This window comes from Pseudorasbora parva, chromosome 22 (assembly GCF_024679245.1).
Source record: "Pseudorasbora parva isolate DD20220531a chromosome 22, ASM2467924v1, whole genome shotgun sequence".
Classification (NCBI taxonomy): domain Eukaryota; kingdom Metazoa; phylum Chordata; class Actinopteri; order Cypriniformes; family Gobionidae; genus Pseudorasbora; species Pseudorasbora parva.
Genome location: NC_090193.1, coordinates 10,186,005 through 10,203,066, shown reverse-complemented (window position 1 = coordinate 10,203,066; position 17,062 = coordinate 10,186,005). Strand labels below are relative to the sequence as shown.

General features: G+C 51.0%; 22 non-coding genes across 22 annotated transcripts; 10 read left to right on the top strand and 12 right to left on the bottom strand.

Moving 5' to 3' along the window:
• Positions 1 to 98: 98 nt before the first annotated feature.
• On the top strand, positions 99 to 170 carry trnae-cuc (transfer RNA glutamic acid (anticodon CUC)). Its single transcript has one exon. It is a non-coding gene; the product is annotated as a tRNA-Glu (tRNA).
• A 3,101-nt stretch (positions 171 to 3,271) lies between these two features.
• trnae-cuc (transfer RNA glutamic acid (anticodon CUC)) lies at positions 3,272 to 3,343 on the top strand. Its single transcript has one exon. It is a non-coding gene; the product is annotated as a tRNA-Glu (tRNA).
• A 265-nt stretch (positions 3,344 to 3,608) lies between these two features.
• On the bottom strand, positions 3,609 to 3,680 carry trnae-uuc (transfer RNA glutamic acid (anticodon UUC)). Its single transcript has one exon. It is a non-coding gene; the product is annotated as a tRNA-Glu (tRNA).
• Positions 3,681 to 4,156: 476 nt separating this feature from the next.
• Positions 4,157 to 4,229, bottom strand: trnar-acg (transfer RNA arginine (anticodon ACG)). Its single transcript has one exon. It is a non-coding gene; the product is annotated as a tRNA-Arg (tRNA).
• Positions 4,230 to 4,859: 630 nt separating this feature from the next.
• On the top strand, positions 4,860 to 4,931 carry trnae-cuc (transfer RNA glutamic acid (anticodon CUC)). The gene has a single exon. It is a non-coding gene; the product is annotated as a tRNA-Glu (tRNA).
• Positions 4,932 to 5,196: 265 nt separating this feature from the next.
• On the bottom strand, positions 5,197 to 5,268 carry trnae-uuc (transfer RNA glutamic acid (anticodon UUC)). The gene has a single exon. It is a non-coding gene; the product is annotated as a tRNA-Glu (tRNA).
• A 474-nt stretch (positions 5,269 to 5,742) lies between these two features.
• Positions 5,743 to 5,815, bottom strand: trnar-acg (transfer RNA arginine (anticodon ACG)). Its single transcript has one exon. It is a non-coding gene; the product is annotated as a tRNA-Arg (tRNA).
• Positions 5,816 to 6,445: 630 nt separating this feature from the next.
• Positions 6,446 to 6,517, top strand: trnae-cuc (transfer RNA glutamic acid (anticodon CUC)). Its single transcript has one exon. It is a non-coding gene; the product is annotated as a tRNA-Glu (tRNA).
• Positions 6,518 to 6,782: 265 nt separating this feature from the next.
• Positions 6,783 to 6,854, bottom strand: trnae-uuc (transfer RNA glutamic acid (anticodon UUC)). Its single transcript has one exon. It is a non-coding gene; the product is annotated as a tRNA-Glu (tRNA).
• A 474-nt stretch (positions 6,855 to 7,328) lies between these two features.
• On the bottom strand, positions 7,329 to 7,401 carry trnar-acg (transfer RNA arginine (anticodon ACG)). Its single transcript has one exon. It is a non-coding gene; the product is annotated as a tRNA-Arg (tRNA).
• Positions 7,402 to 8,031: 630 nt separating this feature from the next.
• trnae-cuc (transfer RNA glutamic acid (anticodon CUC)) lies at positions 8,032 to 8,103 on the top strand. Its single transcript has one exon. It is a non-coding gene; the product is annotated as a tRNA-Glu (tRNA).
• Positions 8,104 to 9,618: 1,515 nt separating this feature from the next.
• Positions 9,619 to 9,690, top strand: trnae-cuc (transfer RNA glutamic acid (anticodon CUC)). The gene has a single exon. It is a non-coding gene; the product is annotated as a tRNA-Glu (tRNA).
• A 265-nt stretch (positions 9,691 to 9,955) lies between these two features.
• On the bottom strand, positions 9,956 to 10,027 carry trnae-uuc (transfer RNA glutamic acid (anticodon UUC)). The gene has a single exon. It is a non-coding gene; the product is annotated as a tRNA-Glu (tRNA).
• Positions 10,028 to 10,501: 474 nt separating this feature from the next.
• trnar-acg (transfer RNA arginine (anticodon ACG)) lies at positions 10,502 to 10,574 on the bottom strand. The gene has a single exon. It is a non-coding gene; the product is annotated as a tRNA-Arg (tRNA).
• A 630-nt stretch (positions 10,575 to 11,204) lies between these two features.
• Positions 11,205 to 11,276, top strand: trnae-cuc (transfer RNA glutamic acid (anticodon CUC)). The gene has a single exon. It is a non-coding gene; the product is annotated as a tRNA-Glu (tRNA).
• Positions 11,277 to 12,791: 1,515 nt separating this feature from the next.
• trnae-cuc (transfer RNA glutamic acid (anticodon CUC)) lies at positions 12,792 to 12,863 on the top strand. The gene has a single exon. It is a non-coding gene; the product is annotated as a tRNA-Glu (tRNA).
• Positions 12,864 to 13,128: 265 nt separating this feature from the next.
• On the bottom strand, positions 13,129 to 13,200 carry trnae-uuc (transfer RNA glutamic acid (anticodon UUC)). Its single transcript has one exon. It is a non-coding gene; the product is annotated as a tRNA-Glu (tRNA).
• A 474-nt stretch (positions 13,201 to 13,674) lies between these two features.
• Positions 13,675 to 13,747, bottom strand: trnar-acg (transfer RNA arginine (anticodon ACG)). Its single transcript has one exon. It is a non-coding gene; the product is annotated as a tRNA-Arg (tRNA).
• Positions 13,748 to 14,377: 630 nt separating this feature from the next.
• trnae-cuc (transfer RNA glutamic acid (anticodon CUC)) lies at positions 14,378 to 14,449 on the top strand. Its single transcript has one exon. It is a non-coding gene; the product is annotated as a tRNA-Glu (tRNA).
• Positions 14,450 to 15,964: 1,515 nt separating this feature from the next.
• trnae-cuc (transfer RNA glutamic acid (anticodon CUC)) lies at positions 15,965 to 16,036 on the top strand. Its single transcript has one exon. It is a non-coding gene; the product is annotated as a tRNA-Glu (tRNA).
• Positions 16,037 to 16,279: 243 nt separating this feature from the next.
• trnae-uuc (transfer RNA glutamic acid (anticodon UUC)) lies at positions 16,280 to 16,351 on the bottom strand. The gene has a single exon. It is a non-coding gene; the product is annotated as a tRNA-Glu (tRNA).
• Positions 16,352 to 16,826: 475 nt separating this feature from the next.
• Positions 16,827 to 16,899, bottom strand: trnar-acg (transfer RNA arginine (anticodon ACG)). The gene has a single exon. It is a non-coding gene; the product is annotated as a tRNA-Arg (tRNA).
• Positions 16,900 to 17,062: the final 163 nt, after the last annotated feature.

Here is a 17,062-nt window from a genome sequence, read left to right as displayed (position 1 = left end):
AGAGGAAAAGGCTAGCCTTAGCGGTTTTGCTTGAGAAATTGCAGCAAAATCTGGTAGAGGCCCACAGGCAGGCTTGAGGAGACAGGCTGAACAGCCCTTCCCTGGTGGTCTAGTGGTTAGGATTCGGCGCTCTCACCGCCGCGGCCCGGGTTCGATTCCCGGTCAGGGAAAGTTCCTTTTGCCCTCCAGCGCGGCCAAGAAAATGTTTGAGTGTGAAAAGTGACCTCCTTCGAGCCGGAGTCGAACCAGCGACCTAAGGATTGCCAACGGTCCACCTACAGTCCTCCGCTCTACCAGCTGAGCTATCGAAGGTATGCAGGTAAAGAGAAGAACCTCAACCTATCAGGTTTCTGCAGCTCCACTGCTGGCTAAAAGCGATTCAGTAATAGACAGAAGCTCTGGCTGTTCGATAAGGGGAGCAAAGACAAGCCAAACTTCCCATACCGGGAGTCGAACCCGGGCCGCCTGGGTGAACACCAGGAATCCTGACCGCTAGACCATATGGGAAAGCCCGCAAACGCCGGTCAGGCTTGTGTGCCATTTTTCATGCGTGTGGCCAGTACAAGGGCAGGGTTATGTTAGGCCCTTTGGCATTCAGTGTGTGACCGTCGCCTTTAAGAATATGGCAATGTTCCGAAGGGATTGTTTACTGAATTCACTTGTACCAGACTCGATGGAGGGAGATGTCATTTGTCTCTCCCAGGGGGTGCAGCTCTCTCCCATTCTTGTGTTCGCATAAAAAGATTCTATAAACTGGTCATTAAAGCAAGGTCCCCGTGACAGTGCTTATGCGATGCATTTGAAAGCACGCACGGTATTGTATGGTAGGCGCTATCTAGCTGACAAAACGGCCTATGGTTGGACTGTCAGTTTACAAGAAAAAAAAAACTAACCATTCCAATACCAATAGTCAAAAACTATGGGCTAATAAAACAAACTAATAAAACTGCTGTAGGCTGATAGCGAAGCAAAAGAGGCAGATCGAGCCAGCCAGTAGTCGAACCTAGAATCTTCTGATCCGTAGTCAGACGCGTTATCCATTGCGCCACTGGCCCACCGGTCAGGCGCCCTGGTGTTTACACGCATCTTGGTGGTGTTCGCCTGGAGCGGGGCCTGTCGCAACATCAACTTTTTCTCATGCCATTAACAGGCCTGGAGCCAACGTAAGGAAGCGCTCCGATGAGGGGTCTGCTATGAAAAGCTTGAAGACGGAGGCGTCACATGTTAGGGATCTCTGTCTTCCTGGCGTGGCTAACGTAGCTGGGTAGCAAATTACTTTAAAACAGTGCAAGGCTGGCCGCTCAAAAAACCAGGCATACCTCAGAGACGACGACACTCTGTGCTATGCGCTCTGTCAACCTCGAGCTCCTTCGCCAGATGCTCTGCAGAAGAAGGGCTGAAAACAAAAAGCGGAGTGAGTCAGGCACCTCTTGGCACTGAGAGCACGGCTGGGCTCTTCTTGTTGTCTTTTGCAAGCTGCTTTGATTGAATTGCAAGTTGCGATGTTGTTAGGATGTTCTCACAGAGCATGTGACAGTTTCTCAGTGGAAGAACTGTGATCCAGGGTCAGAGACTCTCTCCTCTCCAAGAGGAAAAGGCTAGCCTTAGCGGTTTTGCTTGAGAAATTGCAGCAAAATCTGGTAGAGGCCCACAGGCAGGCTTGAGGAGACAGGCTGAACAGCCCTTCCCTGGTGGTCTAGTGGTTAGGATTCGGCGCTCTCACCGCCGCGGCCCGGGTTCGATTCCCGATCAGGGAACGTTCCTTTTGCCCTCCAGCGCGGCCAAGAAAATGTTTGAGTGTGAAAAGTGACCTCCTTCGAGCCGGAGTCGAACCAGCGACCTAAGGATTGCCAACGTTCCACCTACAGTCCTCCGCTCTACCAGCTGAGCTATCGAAGGTATGCAGGGAAAGAGAAGAACCTCAACCTATCAGGTTGCTGCAGCTCCACTGCTGGCTAAAAGCGATTCAGTAATAGACAGAAGCTCTGGCTGTTCGATAAGGGGAGCAAAGACAAGCCAAACTTCCCATACCGGGAGTCGAACCCGGGCCGCCTGGGTGAAAACCAGGAATCCTGACGGCTAGACCATATGGGAAAGCCCGCAAACGCCGGTCAGGCTTGTGTGCCATATTTCATGCGTGTGGCCAGTACAAGGGCAGGGTTATGTTAGGCCCTTTGGCATTCAGTGTGTGACCGTCGCCTTTAAGAATATGGCAATGTTCCGAAGGGATTGTTTACTGAATTCACTTGTACCAGACTCGATGGAGGGAGATGTCATTTGTCTCTCCCAGGGGGTGCAGCTCTCTCCCATTCTTGTGTTCGCATAAAAAGATACTATAAACTGGTCATTAAAGCAAGGTCCCCGTGACAGTGCTTATGCGATGCATTTGAAAGCACGCACGGTATTGTATGGTAGGCGCTATCTAGCTGACAAAACGGCCTATGGTTGGACTGTCAGTTTACAAGAAAAAAAAACTAACCATTCCAATACCAATAGTCAAAAACTATGGGCTAATAAAACAAGCTAATAAAACTGCTGTAGGCTGATAGCGAAGCAAAAGAGGCAGATCGAGCCAGCCAGGAGTCGAACCTAGAATCTTCTCATCCGTAGTCAGACGCGTTATCCATTGCGCCACTGGCCCACCGATGAGGCGCCCTGGTGTTTACACGCATCTTGGTGGTGTTTGCCTGGAGCGGGGCCTGTCGCAACATCAACTTTTTCTCATGCCATTAACAGGCCTGGAGCCAACGTAAGGAAGCGCTCCAAAGAGGGGTCTGCTATGAAAAGCTTGAAGACGGAGGCGTCACATGTTAGGGATCTCTGTCTTCCTGGCGTGGCTAACGTAGCTGGGTAGCAAATTACTTTAAAACAGTGCAAGGCTGGCCGCTCAAAAAGCCAGGCATACCTCAGAGACGACGACACTCTGTGCTATGCGCTCTGTCAACCTCGAGCTCCTTCGCCAGATGCTCTGCAGAAGAAGGGCTGAAAACAAAAAGCGGAGTGAGTCAGGCACCTCTTGGCACTGAGAGCACGGCTGGGCTCTCCTTGTTGTCTTTTGCAAGCTGCTTTGATTGAATTGAAAGTTGCGATGTTGTTAGGATGTTCTCACAGAGCATGTGACAGTTTCTCAGTGGAAGAACTGTGATCCAGGGTCAGAGACTCTCTCCTCTCCAAGAGGAAAAGGCTAGCCTTAGCGGTTTTGCTTGAGAAATTGCAGCAAAATCTGGTAGAGGCCCACAGGCAGGCTTGAGGAGACAGGCTGAACAGCCCTTCCCTGGTGGTCTAGTGGTTAGGATTCGGCGCTCTCACCGCCGCGGCCCGGGTTCGATTCCCGGTCAGGGAACGTTCCTTTTGCCCTCCAGCGCGGCCAAGAAAATGTTTGAGTGTGAAAAGTGACCTCCTTCGAGCCGGAGTCGAACCAGCGACCTAAGGATTGCCAACGTTCCACCTACAGTCCTCCGCTCTACCAGCTGAGCTATCGAAGGTATGCAGGGAAAGAGAAGAACCTCAACCTATCAGGTTGCTGCAGCTCCACTGCTGGCTAAATGCGATTCAGTAATAGACAGAAGCTCTGGCTGTTCGATAAGGGGAGCAAAGACAAGCCAAACTTCCCATACCGGGAGTCGAACCCGGGCCGCCTGGGTGAAAACCAGGAATCCTGACCGCTAGACCATATGGGAAAGCCCGCAAACGCCGGTCAGGCTTGTGTGCCATTTTTCATGCGTGTGGCCAGTACAAGGGCAGGGTTATGTTAGGCCCTTTGGCATTCAGTGTGTGACCGTCGCCTTTAAGAATATGGCAATGTTCCGAAGGGATTGTTTACTGAATTCACTTGTACCAGACTCGATGGAGGGAGATGTCATTTGTCTCTCCCAGGGGGTGCAGCTCTCTCCCATTCTTGTGTTCGCATAAAAAGATACTATAAACTGGTCATTAAAGCAAGGTCCCCGTGACAGTGCTTATGCGATGCATTTGAAAGCACGCACGGTATTGTATGGTAGGTGCTATCTAGCTGACAAAACGGCCTATGGTTGGACTGTCAGTTTACAAGAAAAAAAAAAACTAACCATTCCAATACCAATAGTCAAAAACTATGGGCTAATAAAACAAACTAATAAAACTGCTGTAGGCTGATAGCGAAGCAAACGAGGCAGATCGAGCCAGCCAGGAGTAGAACCTAGAATCTTCTGATCCGTAGTCAGACGCGTTATCCATTGCGCCACTGGCCCACCGGTCAGGCGCCCTGGTGTTTACAAGCATCTTGGTGGTGTTCGTCTGGAGCGGGGCCTGTCGCAACATCAACTTTTTCTCATGCCATTAACAGGCCTGGAGCCAACGTAAGGAAGCGCTCCGATGAGGGGTCTGCTATGAAAAGCTTGAAGACGGAGGCGTCACATGTTAGGGATCTCTGTCTTCCTGGCGTGGCTAACGTAGCTGGGTAGCAAATTACTTTAAAACAGTGCAAGGCTGGCCGCTCAAAAAGCCAGGCATACCTCAGAGACGACGACACTCTGTGCTATGCGCTCTGTCAACCTCGAGCTCCTTCGCCAGATGCTTTGCAGAAGAAGGGCTGAAAACAAAAAGTGGAGTGAGTCAGGCACCTCTTGGCACTGAGAGCACGGCTGGGCTCTCCTTGTTGTCTTTTGCAAGCTGCTTTGATTGAATTGCAAGTTGCGGTGTTGTTAGGATGTTCTCACGGAGCATGTGACAGTTTCTCAGTGGAAGAACTGTGAGCCAGGGTCAGAGACTCTCTCCTCTCCAAGAGGAAAAGGCTAGCCTTAGCGGTTTTGCTTGAGAAATTGCAGCAAAATCTGGTAGAGGCCCACAGGCAGGCTTGAGGAGACAGGCTGAACAGCCCTTCCCTGGTGGTCTAGTGGTTAGGATTCGGCGCTCTCACCGCTGCGGCCCGGGTTCGATTCCCGGTCAGGGAACGTTCCTTTTGCCCTCCAGCGCGGCCAAGAAGATGTTTGAGTGTGAAAAGTGACCTCCTTCGAGCCGGAGTCGAACCAGCGACCTAAGGATTGCCAACGTTCCACCTACAGTCCTCCGCTCTACCAGCTGAGCTATCGAAGGTATGCAGGGAAAGAGAAGAACCTCAACCTATCAGGTTGCTGCAGCTCCACTGCTGGCTAAAAGCGATGCAGTAATAGACAGAAGCTCTGGCTGTTCGATAAGGGGAGCAAAGACAAGCCAAACTTCCCATACCGGGAGTCGAACCCGGGCCGCCTGGGTGAAAACCAGGAATCCTGACCGCTAGACCATATGGGAAAGCCCGCAAGCGCCGGTCAGGCTTGTGTGCCATTTTTCATGCGTGTGGCCAGTACAAGGGCAGGGTTATGTTAGGCCCTTTGGCATTCAGTGTGTGACCGTCGCCTTTAAGAATATGGCAATGTTCCGAAGGGATTGTTTACTGAATTCACTTGTACCAGACTCGATGGAGGGAGATGTCATTTGTCTCTCCCAGGGAGTGCAGCTCTCTCCCATTCTTGTGTTCGCATAAAAAGATACTATAAACTGGTCATTAAAGCAAGGTCCCCGTGACAGTGCTTATGCGATGCATTTGAAAGCACGCACGGTATTGTATGGTAGGCGCTATCTAGCTGACAAAACGGCCTATGGTTGGACTGTCAGTTTACAAGAAAAAAAAACTAACCATTCCAATACCAATAGTCAAAAACTATGGGCTAATAAAACAAGCTAATAAAACTGCTGTAGGCTGATAGCGAAGCAAAAGAGGCAGATCGAGCCAGCCAGGAGTCGAACCTAGAATCTTCTGATCCGTAGTCAGACGCGTTATCCATTGCGCCACTGGCCCACCGGTCAGGCGCCCTGGTGTTTACACGCATCTTGGTGGTGTTCGCCTGGAGCGGGGCCTGTCGCAACATCAACTTTTTCTCATGCCATTAACAGGCCTGGAGCCAACGTAAGGAAGCGCTCCGATGAGGGGTCTGCTATGAAAAGCTTGAAGACGGAGGCGTCACATGTTAGGGATCTCTGTCTTCCTGGCGTGGCTAACGTAGCTGGGTAGCAAATTACTTTAAAACAGTGCAAGGCTGGCCGCTCAAAAAGCCAGGCATACCTCAGAGACGACGACACTCTGTGCTATGCGCTCTGTCAACCTCGAGCTCCTTCGCCAGATGCTCTGCAGAAGAAGGGCTGAAAACAAAAAGCGGAGTGAGTCAGGCACCTCTTGGCACTGAGAGCACGGCTGGGCTCTCCTTGTTGTCTTTTGCAAGCTGCTTTGATTGAATTGCAAGTTGCGGTGTTGTTAGGATGTTCTCACGGAGCATGTGACAGTTTCTCAGTGGAAGAACTGTGATCCAGGGTCAGAGACTCTCTCCTCTCCAAGAGGAAAAGGCTAGCCTTAGCGGTTTTGCTTGAGAAATTGCAGCAAAATCTGGTAGAGGCCCACAGGCAGGCTTGAGGAGACAGGCTGAACAGCCCTTCCCTGGTGGTCTAGTGGTTAGGATTCGGCGCTCTCACTGCCGCGGCCCGGGTTCGATTCCCGGTCAGGGAACGTTCCTTTTGCCCTCCAGCGCGGCCAAGAAAATGTTTGAGTGTGAAAAGTGACCTCCTTCGAGCCGGAGTCGAACCAGCGACCTAAGGATTGCCAACGTTCCACCTACAGTCCTCCGCTCTACCAGCTGAGCTATCGAAGGTATGCAGGGAAAGAGAAGAACCTCAACCTATCAGGTTGCTGCAGCTCCACTGCTGGCTAAAAGCGATTCAGTAATAGACAGAAGCTCTGGCTGTTCGATAAGGGGAGCAAAGACAAGCCAAACTTCCCATACCGGGAGTCGAACCCGGTCCGCCTGGGTGAAAACCAGGAATCCTGACCGCTAGACCATATGGGAAAGCCTGCAAATGCCGGTCAGGCTTGTGTGCCATTTTTCATGCGTGTGGCCAGTACAAGGGCAGGGTTATGTTAGGCCCTTTGGCATTCAGTGTGTGACCGTCGCCTTTAAGAATATGGCAATGTTCCGAAGGGATTGTTTACTGAATTCACTTGTACCAGACTCGATGGAGGGAGATGTCATTTGTCTCTCCCAGGGGGTGCAGCTCTCTCCCATTCTTGTGTTCGCATAAAAAGATACTATAAACTGGTCATTAAAGCAAGGTCCCTGTGACAGTGCTTATGCGATGCATTTGAAAGCACGCACGGTATTGTATGGTAGGCGCTATCTAGCTGACAAAACGGCCTATGGTTGGACTGTCAGTTTACAAGAAAAAAAAACTAACCATTCCAATACCAATAGTCAAAAACTATGGGCTAATAAAACAAGCTAATAAAACTGCTGTAGGCTGATAGCGAAGCAAAAGAGGCAGATCGAGCCAGCCAGGAGTCGAACCTAGAATCTTCTGATCCGTAGTCAGACGCGTTATCCATTGCGCCACTGGCCCACCGGTCAGGCACCCTGGTGTTTACACGCATCTTGGTGGTGTTTGCCTGGAGCGGGGCCTGTCGCAACACCAACTTTTTCTCATGCCATTAACAGGCCTGGAGCCAACGTAAGGAAGCGCTCCGATGAGGGGTCTGCTATGAAAAGCTTGAAGATGGAGGCGTCACATGTTAGGGATCTCTGTCTTCCTGGCGTGGCTAACGTAGCTGGGTAGCAAATTACTTTAAAACAGTGCAAGGCTGGCCGCTCAAAAAGCCAGGCATACCTCAGAGACGACGGCACTCTGTGCTATGCGCTCTGTCAACCTCGAGCTCCTTCGCCAGATGCTTTGCAGAAGAAGGGCTGAAAACAAAAAGTGGAGTGAGTCAGGCACCTCTTGGCACTGAGAGCACGGCTGGGCTCTCCTTGTTGTCTTTTGCAAGCTGCTTTGATTGAATTGCAAGTTGCGGTGTTGTTAGGATGTTCTCACGGAGCATGTGACAGTTTCTCAGTGGAAGAACTGTGATCCAGGGTCAGAGACTCTCTCCTCTCCAAGAGGAAAAGGCTAGCCTTAGCGGTTTTGCTTGAGAAATTGCAGCAAAATCTGGTAGAGGCCCACAGGCAGGCTTGAGGAGACAGGCTGAACAGCCCTTCCCTGGTGGTCTAGTGGTTAGGATTCGGCGCTCTCACCGCCGCGGCCCGGGTTCGATTCCCGGTCAGGGAATGTTCCTTTTGCCCTCCAGCGCGGCCAAGAAAATGTTTGAGTGTGAAAAGTGACCTCCTTCGAGCCGGAGTCGAACCAGCGACCTAAGGATTGCCAACGTTCCACCTACAGTCCTCCGCTCTACCAGCTGAGCTATCGAAGGTATGCAGGGAAAGAGAAGAACCTCAACCTATCAGGTTGCTGCAGCTCCACTGCTGGCTAAAAGCGATTCAGTAATAGACAGAAGCTCTGGCTGTTCGATAAGGGGAGCAAAGACAAGCCAAACTTCCCATACCGGGAGTCGAACCCGGGCCGCCTGGGTGAACACCAGGAATCCTGACCGCTAGACCATATGGGAAAGCCCGCAAACGCCGGTCAGGCTTGTGTGCCATTTTTCATGCGTGTGGCCAGTACAAGGGCAGGGTTATGTTAGGCCCTTTGGCATTCAGTGTGTGACCGTCACCTTTAAGAATATGGCAATGTTCCGAAGGGATTGTTTACTGAATTCACTTGTACCAGACTCGATGGAGGGAGATGTCATTTGTCTCTCCCAGGGGGTGCAGCTCTCTCCCATTCTTGTGTTCGCATAAAAAGATTCTATAAACTGGTCATTAAAGCAAGGTCCCCGTGACAGTGCTTATGCGATGCATTTGAAAGCACGCACGGTATTTTATGGTAGGTGCTATCTAGCTGACAAAACGGCCTATGGTTGGACTGTCAGTTTACAAGAAAAAAAAAACTAACCATTCCAATACCAATAGTCAAAAACTATGGGCTAATAAAACAAACTAATAAAACTGCTGTAGGCTGATAGCGAAGCAAAAGAGGCAGATCGAGCCAGCCAGTAGTCGAACCTAGAATCTTCTGATCCGTAGTCAGACGCGTTATCCATTGCGCCACTGGCCCACCGGTCAGGCGCCCTGGTGTTTACACGCATCTTGGTGGTGTTCGCCTGGAGCGGGGCCTGTCGCAACATCAACTTTTTCTCATGCCATTAACAGGCCTGGAGCCAACGTAAGGAAGCGCTCCGATGAGGGGTCTGCTATGAAAAGCTTGAAGACGGAGGCGTCACATGTTAGGGATCTCTGTCTTCCTGGCGTGGCTAACGTAGCTGGGTAGCAAATTACTTTAAAACAGTGCAAGGCTGGCCGCTCAAAAAACCAGGCATACCTCAGAGACGACGACACTCTGTGCTATGCGCTCTGTCAACCTCGAGCTCCTTCGCCAGATGCTCTGCAGAAGAAGGGCTGAAAACAAAAAGCGGAGTGAGTCAGGCACCTCTTGGCACTGAGAGCACGGCTGGGCTCTCCTTGTTGTCTTTTGCAAGCTGCTTTGATTGAATTGCAAGTTGCGGTGTTGTTAGGATGTTCTCACGGAGCATGTGACAGTTTCTCAGTGGAAGAACTGTGATCCAGGGTCAGAGACTCTCTCCTCTCCAAGAGGAAAAGGCTAGCCTTAGCGGTTTTGCTTGAGAAATTGCAGCAAAATCTGGTAGAGGCCCACAGGCAGGCTTGAGGAGACAGGCTGAACAGCCCGTCCCTGGTGGTCTAGTGGTTAGGATTCGGCGCTCTCACCGCCGCGGCCTGGGTTCGATTCCCGGTCAGGGAAAGTTCCTTTTGCCCTCCAGCGCGGCCAAGAAAATGTTTGAGTGTGAAAAGTGACCTCCTTCGAGCCGGAGTCGAACCAGCGACCTAAGGATTGCCAACGTTCCACCTACAGTCCTCCGCTCTACCAGCTGAGCTATCGAAGGTATGCAGGGAAAGAGAAGAACCTCAACCTATCAGGTTGCTGCAGCTCCACTGCTGGCTAAAAGCGATTCAGTAATAGACAGAAGCTCTGGCTGTTCGATAAGGGGAGCAAAGACAAGCCAAACTTCCCATACCGGGAGTCGAACCCGGGCCGCCTGGGTGAAAACCAGGAATCCTGACCGCTAGACCATATGGGAAAGCCTGCAAATGCCGGTCAGGCTTGTGTGCCATTTTTCATGCGTGTGGCCAGTACAAGGGCAGGGTTATGTTAGGCCCTTTGGCATTCAGTGTGTGACCGTCGCCTTTAAGAATATGGCAATGTTCCGAAGGGATTGTTTACTGAATTCACTTGTACCAGACTCGATGGAGGGAGATGTCATTTGTCTCTCCCAGGGGGTGCAGCTCTCTCCCATTCTTGTGTTCGCATAAAAAGATACTATAAACTGGTCATTAAAGCAAGGTCCCTGTGACAGTGCTTATGCGATGCATTTGAAAGCACGCACGGTATTGTATGGTAGGCGCTATCTAGCTGACAAAACGGCCTATGGTTGGACTGTCAGTTTACAAGAAAAAAAAACTAACCATTCCAATACCAATAGTCAAAAACTATGGGCTAATAAAACAAGCTAATAAAACTGCTGTAGGCTGATAGCGAAGCAAAAGAGGCAGATCGAGCCAGCCAGGAGTCGAACCTAGAATCTTCTGATCCGTAGTCAGACGCGTTATCCATTGCGCCACTGGCCCACCGGTCAGGCACCCTGGTGTTTACACGCATCTTGGTGGTGTTTGCCTGGAGCGGGGCCTGTCGCAACACCAACTTTTTCTCATGCCATTAACAGGCCTGGAGCCAACGTAAGGAAGCGCTCCGATGAGGGGTCTGCTATGAAAAGCTTGAAGATGGAGGCGTCACATGTTAGGGATCTCTGTCTTCCTGGCGTGGCTAACGTAGCTGGGTAGCAAATTACTTTAAAACAGTGCAAGGCTGGCCGCTCAAAAAGCCAGGCATACCTCAGAGACGACGGCACTCTGTGCTATGCGCTCTGTCAACCTCGAGCTCCTTCGCCAGATGCTTTGCAGAAGAAGGGCTGAAAACAAAAAGTGGAGTGAGTCAGGCACCTCTTGGCACTGAGAGCACGGCTGGGCTCTCCTTGTTGTCTTTTGCAAGCTGCTTTGATTGAATTGCAAGTTGCGGTGTTGTTAGGATGTTCTCACGGAGCATGTGACAGTTTCTCAGTGGAAGAACTGTGATCCAGGGTCAGAGACTCTCTCCTCTCCAAGAGGAAAAGGCTAGCCTTAGCGGTTTTGCTTGAGAAATTGCAGCAAAATCTGGTAGAGGCCCACAGGCAGGCTTGAGGAGACAGGCTGAACAGCCCTTCCCTGGTGGTCTAGTGGTTAGGATTCGGCGCTCTCACCGCCGCGGCCCGGGTTCGATTCCCGGTCAGGGAATGTTCCTTTTGCCCTCCAGCGCGGCCAAGAAAATGTTTGAGTGTGAAAAGTGACCTCCTTCGAGCCGGAGTCGAACCAGCGACCTAAGGATTGCCAACGTTCCACCTACAGTCCTCCGCTCTACCAGCTGAGCTATCGAAGGTATGCAGGGAAAGAGAAGAACCTCAACCTATCAGGTTGCTGCAGCTCCACTGCTGGCTAAAAGCGATTCAGTAATAGACAGAAGCTCTGGCTGTTCGATAAGGGGAGCAAAGACAAGCCAAACTTCCCATACCGGGAGTCGAACCCGGGCCGCCTGGGTGAACACCAGGAATCCTGACCGCTAGACCATATGGGAAAGCCCGCAAACGCCGGTCAGGCTTGTGTGCCATTTTTCATGCGTGTGGCCAGTACAAGGGCAGGGTTATGTTAGGCCCTTTGGCATTCAGTGTGTGACCGTCACCTTTAAGAATATGGCAATGTTCCGAAGGGATTGTTTACTGAATTCACTTGTACCAGACTCGATGGAGGGAGATGTCATTTGTCTCTCCCAGGGGGTGCAGCTCTCTCCCATTCTTGTGTTCGCATAAAAAGATTCTATAAACTGGTCATTAAAGCAAGGTCCCCGTGACAGTGCTTATGCGATGCATTTGAAAGCACGCACGGTATTTTATGGTAGGTGCTATCTAGCTGACAAAACGGCCTATGGTTGGACTGTCAGTTTACAAGAAAAAAAAAACTAACCATTCCAATACCAATAGTCAAAAACTATGGGCTAATAAAACAAACTAATAAAACTGCTGTAGGCTGATAGCGAAGCAAAAGAGGCAGATCGAGCCAGCCAGTAGTCGAACCTAGAATCTTCTGATCCGTAGTCAGACGCGTTATCCATTGCGCCACTGGCCCACCGGTCAGGCGCCCTGGTGTTTACACGCATCTTGGTGGTGTTCGCCTGGAGCGGGGCCTGTCGCAACATCAACTTTTTCTCATGCCATTAACAGGCCTGGAGCCAACGTAAGGAAGCGCTCCGATGAGGGGTCTGCTATGAAAAGCTTGAAGACGGAGGCGTCACATGTTAGGGATCTCTGTCTTCCTGGCGTGGCTAACGTAGCTGGGTAGCAAATTACTTTAAAACAGTGCAAGGCTGGCCGCTCAAAAAACCAGGCATACCTCAGAGACGACGACACTCTGTGCTATGCGCTCTGTCAACCTCGAGCTCCTTCGCCAGATGCTCTGCAGAAGAAGGGCTGAAAACAAAAAGCGGAGTGAGTCAGGCACCTCTTGGCACTGAGAGCACGGCTGGGCTCTCCTTGTTGTCTTTTGCAAGCTGCTTTGATTGAATTGCAAGTTGCGGTGTTGTTAGGATGTTCTCACGGAGCATGTGACAGTTTCTCAGTGGAAGAACTGTGATCCAGGGTCAGAGACTCTCTCCTCTCCAAGAGGAAAAGGCTAGCCTTAGCGGTTTTGCTTGAGAAATTGCAGCAAAATCTGGTAGAGGCCCACAGGCAGGCTTGAGGAGACAGGCTGAACAGCCCGTCCCTGGTGGTCTAGTGGTTAGGATTCGGCGCTCTCACCGCCGCGGCCTGGGTTCGATTCCCGGTCAGGGAAAGTTCCTTTTGCCCTCCAGCGCGGCCAAGAAAATGTTTGAGTGTGAAAAGTGACCTCCTTCGAGCCGGAGTCGAACCAGCGACCTAAGGATTGCCAACGTTCCACCTACAGTCCTCCGCTCTACCAGCTGAGCTATCGAAGGTATGCAGGGAAAGAGAAGAACCTCAACCTATCAGGTTGCTGCAGCTCCACTGCTGGCTAAAAGCGATTCAGTAATAGACAGAAGCTCTGGCTGTTCGATAAGGGGAGCAAAGACAAGCCAAACTTCCCATACCGGGAGTCGAACCCGGGCCGCCTGGGTGAAAACCAGGAATCCTGACCGCTAGACCATATGGGAAAGCCTGCAAATGCCGGTCAGGCTTGTGTGCCATTTTTCATGCGTGTGGCCAGTACAAGGGCAGGGTTATGTTAGGCCCTTTGGCATTCAGTGTGTGACCGTCGCCTTTAAGAATATGGCAATGTTCCGAAGGGATTGTTTACTGAATTCACTTGTACCAGACTCGATGGAGGGAGATGTCATTTGTCTCTCCCAGGGGGTGCAGCTCTCTCCCATTCTTGTGTTCGCATAAAAAGATACTATAAACTGGTCATTAAAGCAAGGTCCCTGTGACAGTGCTTATGCGATGCATTTGAAAGCACGCACGGTATTGTATGGTAGGCGCTATCTAGCTGACAAAACGGCCTATGGTTGGACTGTCAGTTTACAAGAAAAAAAAACTAACCATTCCAATACCAATAGTCAAAAACTATGGGCTAATAAAACAAGCTAATAAAACTGCTGTAGGCTGATAGCGAAGCAAAAGAGGCAGATCGAGCCAGCCAGGAGTCGAACCTAGAATCTTCTGATCCGTAGTCAGACGCGTTATCCATTGCGCCACTGGCCCACCGGTCAGGCACCCTGGTGTTTACACGCATCTTGGTGGTGTTTGCCTGGAGCGGGGCCTGTCGCAACACCAACTTTTTCTCATGCCATTAACAGGCCTGGAGCCAACGTAAGGAAGCGCTCCGATGAGGGGTCTGCTATGAAAAGCTTGAAGATGGAGGCGTCACATGTTAGGGATCTCTGTCTTCCTGGCGTGGCTAACGTAGCTGGGTAGCAAATTACTTTAAAACAGTGCAAGGCTGGCCGCTCAAAAAGCCAGGCATACCTCAGAGACGACGGCACTCTGTGCTATGCGCTCTGTCAACCTCGAGCTCCTTCGCCAGATGCTTTGCAGAAGAAGGGCTGAAAACAAAAAGTGGAGTGAGTCAGGCACCTCTTGGCACTGAGAGCACGGCTGGGCTCTCCTTGTTGTCTTTTGCAAGCTGCTTTGATTGAATTGCAAGTTGCGGTGTTGTTAGGATGTTCTCACGGAGCATGTGACAGTTTCTCAGTGGAAGAACTGTGATCCAGGGTCAGAGACTCTCTCCTCTCCAAGAGGAAAAGGCTAGCCTTAGCGGTTTTGCTTGAGAAATTGCAGCAAAATCTGGTAGAGGCCCACAGGCAGGCTTGAGGAGACAGGCTGAACAGCCCTTCCCTGGTGGTCTAGTGGTTAGGATTCGGCGCTCTCACCGCCGCGGCCCGGGTTCGATTCCCGGTCAGGGAATGTTCCTTTTGCCCTCCAGCGCGGCCAAGAAAATGTTTGAGTGTGAAAAGTGACCTCCTTCGAGCCGGAGTCGAACCAGCGACCTAAGGATTGCCAACGTTCCACCTACAGTCCTCCGCTCTACCAGCTGAGCTATCGAAGGTATGCAGGGAAAGAGAAGAACCTCAACCTATCAGGTTGCTGCAGCTCCACTGCTGGCTAAAAGCGATTCAGTAATAGACAGAAGCTCTGGCTGTTCGATAAGGGGAGCAAAGACAAGCCAAACTTCCCATACCGGGAGTCGAACCCGGGCCGCCTGGGTGAACACCAGGAATCCTGACCGCTAGACCATATGGGAAAGCCCGCAAACGCCGGTCAGGCTTGTGTGCCATTTTTCATGCGTGTGGCCAGTACAAGGGCAGGGTTATGTTAGGCCCTTTGGCATTCAGTGTGTGACCGTCACCTTTAAGAATATGGCAATGTTCCGAAGGGATTGTTTACTGAATTCACTTGTACCAGACTCGATGGAGGGAGATGTCATTTGTCTCTCCCAGGGGGTGCAGCTCTCTCCCATTCTTGTGTTCGCATAAAAAGATTCTATAAACTGGTCATTAAAGCAAGGTCCCCGTGACAGTGCTTATGCGATGCATTTGAAAGCACGCACGGTATTTTATGGTAGGTGCTATCTAGCTGACAAAACGGCCTATGGTTGGACTGTCAGTTTACAAGAAAAAAAAAACTAACCATTCCAATACCAATAGTCAAAAACTATGGGCTAATAAAACAAACTAATAAAACTGCTGTAGGCTGATAGCGAAGCAAAAGAGGCAGATCGAGCCAGCCAGTAGTCGAACCTAGAATCTTCTGATCCGTAGTCAGACGCGTTATCCATTGCGCCACTGGCCCACCGGTCAGGCGCCCTGGTGTTTACACGCATCTTGGTGGTGTTCGCCTGGAGCGGGGCCTGTCGCAACATCAACTTTTTCTCATGCCATTAACAGGCCTGGAGCCAACGTAAGGAAGCGCTCCGATGAGGGGTCTGCTATGAAAAGCTTGAAGACGGAGGCGTCACATGTTAGGGATCTCTGTCTTCCTGGCGTGGCTAACGTAGCTGGGTAGCAAATTACTTTAAAACAGTGCAAGGCTGGCCGCTCAAAAAACCAGGCATACCTCAGAGACGACGACACTCTGTGCTATGCGCTCTGTCAACCTCGAGCTCCTTCGCCAGATGCTCTGCAGAAGAAGGGCTGAAAACAAAAAGCGGAGTGAGTCAGGCACCTCTTGGCACTGAGAGCACGGCTGGGCTCTCCTTGTTGTCTTTTGCAAGCTGCTTTGATTGAATTGCAAGTTGCGGTGTTGTTAGGATGTTCTCACGGAGCATGTGACAGTTTCTCAGTGGAAGAACTGTGATCCAGGGTCAGAGACTCTCTCCTCTCCAAGAGGAAAAGGCTAGCCTTAGCGGTTTTGCTTGAGAAATTGCAGCAAAATCTGGTAGAGGCCCACAGGCAGGCTTGAGGAGACAGGCTGAACAGCCCGTCCCTGGTGGTCTAGTGGTTAGGATTCGGCGCTCTCACCGCCGCGGCCTGGGTTCGATTCCCGGTCAGGGAAAGTTCCTTTTGCCCTCCAGCGCGGCCAAGAAAATGTTTGAGTGTGAAAAGTGACCTCCTTCGAGCCGGAGTCGAACGGTCCACCTACAGTCCTCCGCTCTACCAGCTGAGCTATCGAAGGTATGCAGGGAAAGAGAAGAACCTCAACCTATCAGGTTGCTGCAGCTCCACTGCTGGCTAAAAGCGATTCAGTAATTGACAGAAGCTCTGGCTGTTCGATAAGGGGAGCAAAGACAAGCCAAACTTCCCATACCGGGAGTCGAACCCGGGCCGCCTGGGTGAAAACCAGGAATCCTGACCGCTAGACCATATGGGAAAGCCCGCAAACGCCGGTCAGGCTTGTGTGCCATTTTTCATGCGTGTGGCCAGTACAAGGGCAGGGTTATGTTAGGCCCTTTGGCATTCAGTGTGTGACCGTCGCCTTTAAGAATATGGCAATGTTCCGAAGGGATTGTTTACTGAATTCACTTGAACCAGACTCGATGGAGGGAGATGTCATTTGTCTCTCCCAGGGGGTGCAGCTCTCTCCCATTCTTGTGTTCGCATAAAAAGATACTATAAACTGGTCATTAAAGCAAGGTCCCCGTGACAGTGCTTATGCGATGCATTTGAAAGCACGCACGGTATTGTATGGTAGGTGCTATCTAGCTGACAAAACAGCCTATGGTTGGACTGTCAGTTTACAAGAAAAAAAAAACTAACCATTCCAATACCAATAGTCAAAAACTATGGGCTAATAAAACAAACTAATAAAACTGCTGTAGGCTGATAGCGAAGCAAAAGAGGCAGATCGAGCCAGCCAGGAGTCGAACCTAGAATCTTCTGATCCGTAGTCAGACGCGTTATCCATTGCGCCACTGGCCCACCGGTCAGGCGGCCTGGTGTTTACACGCATCTTGGTGGTGTTCGCCTGGAGCGGGGCCTGTCGCAACATCAACTTTTTCTCATGCCATTAACAGGCCTGGAGCCAACGTAAGGAAGCGCTCCGATGAGGGGTCTGCTATGAAAAGCTTGAAGACGGAGGCGT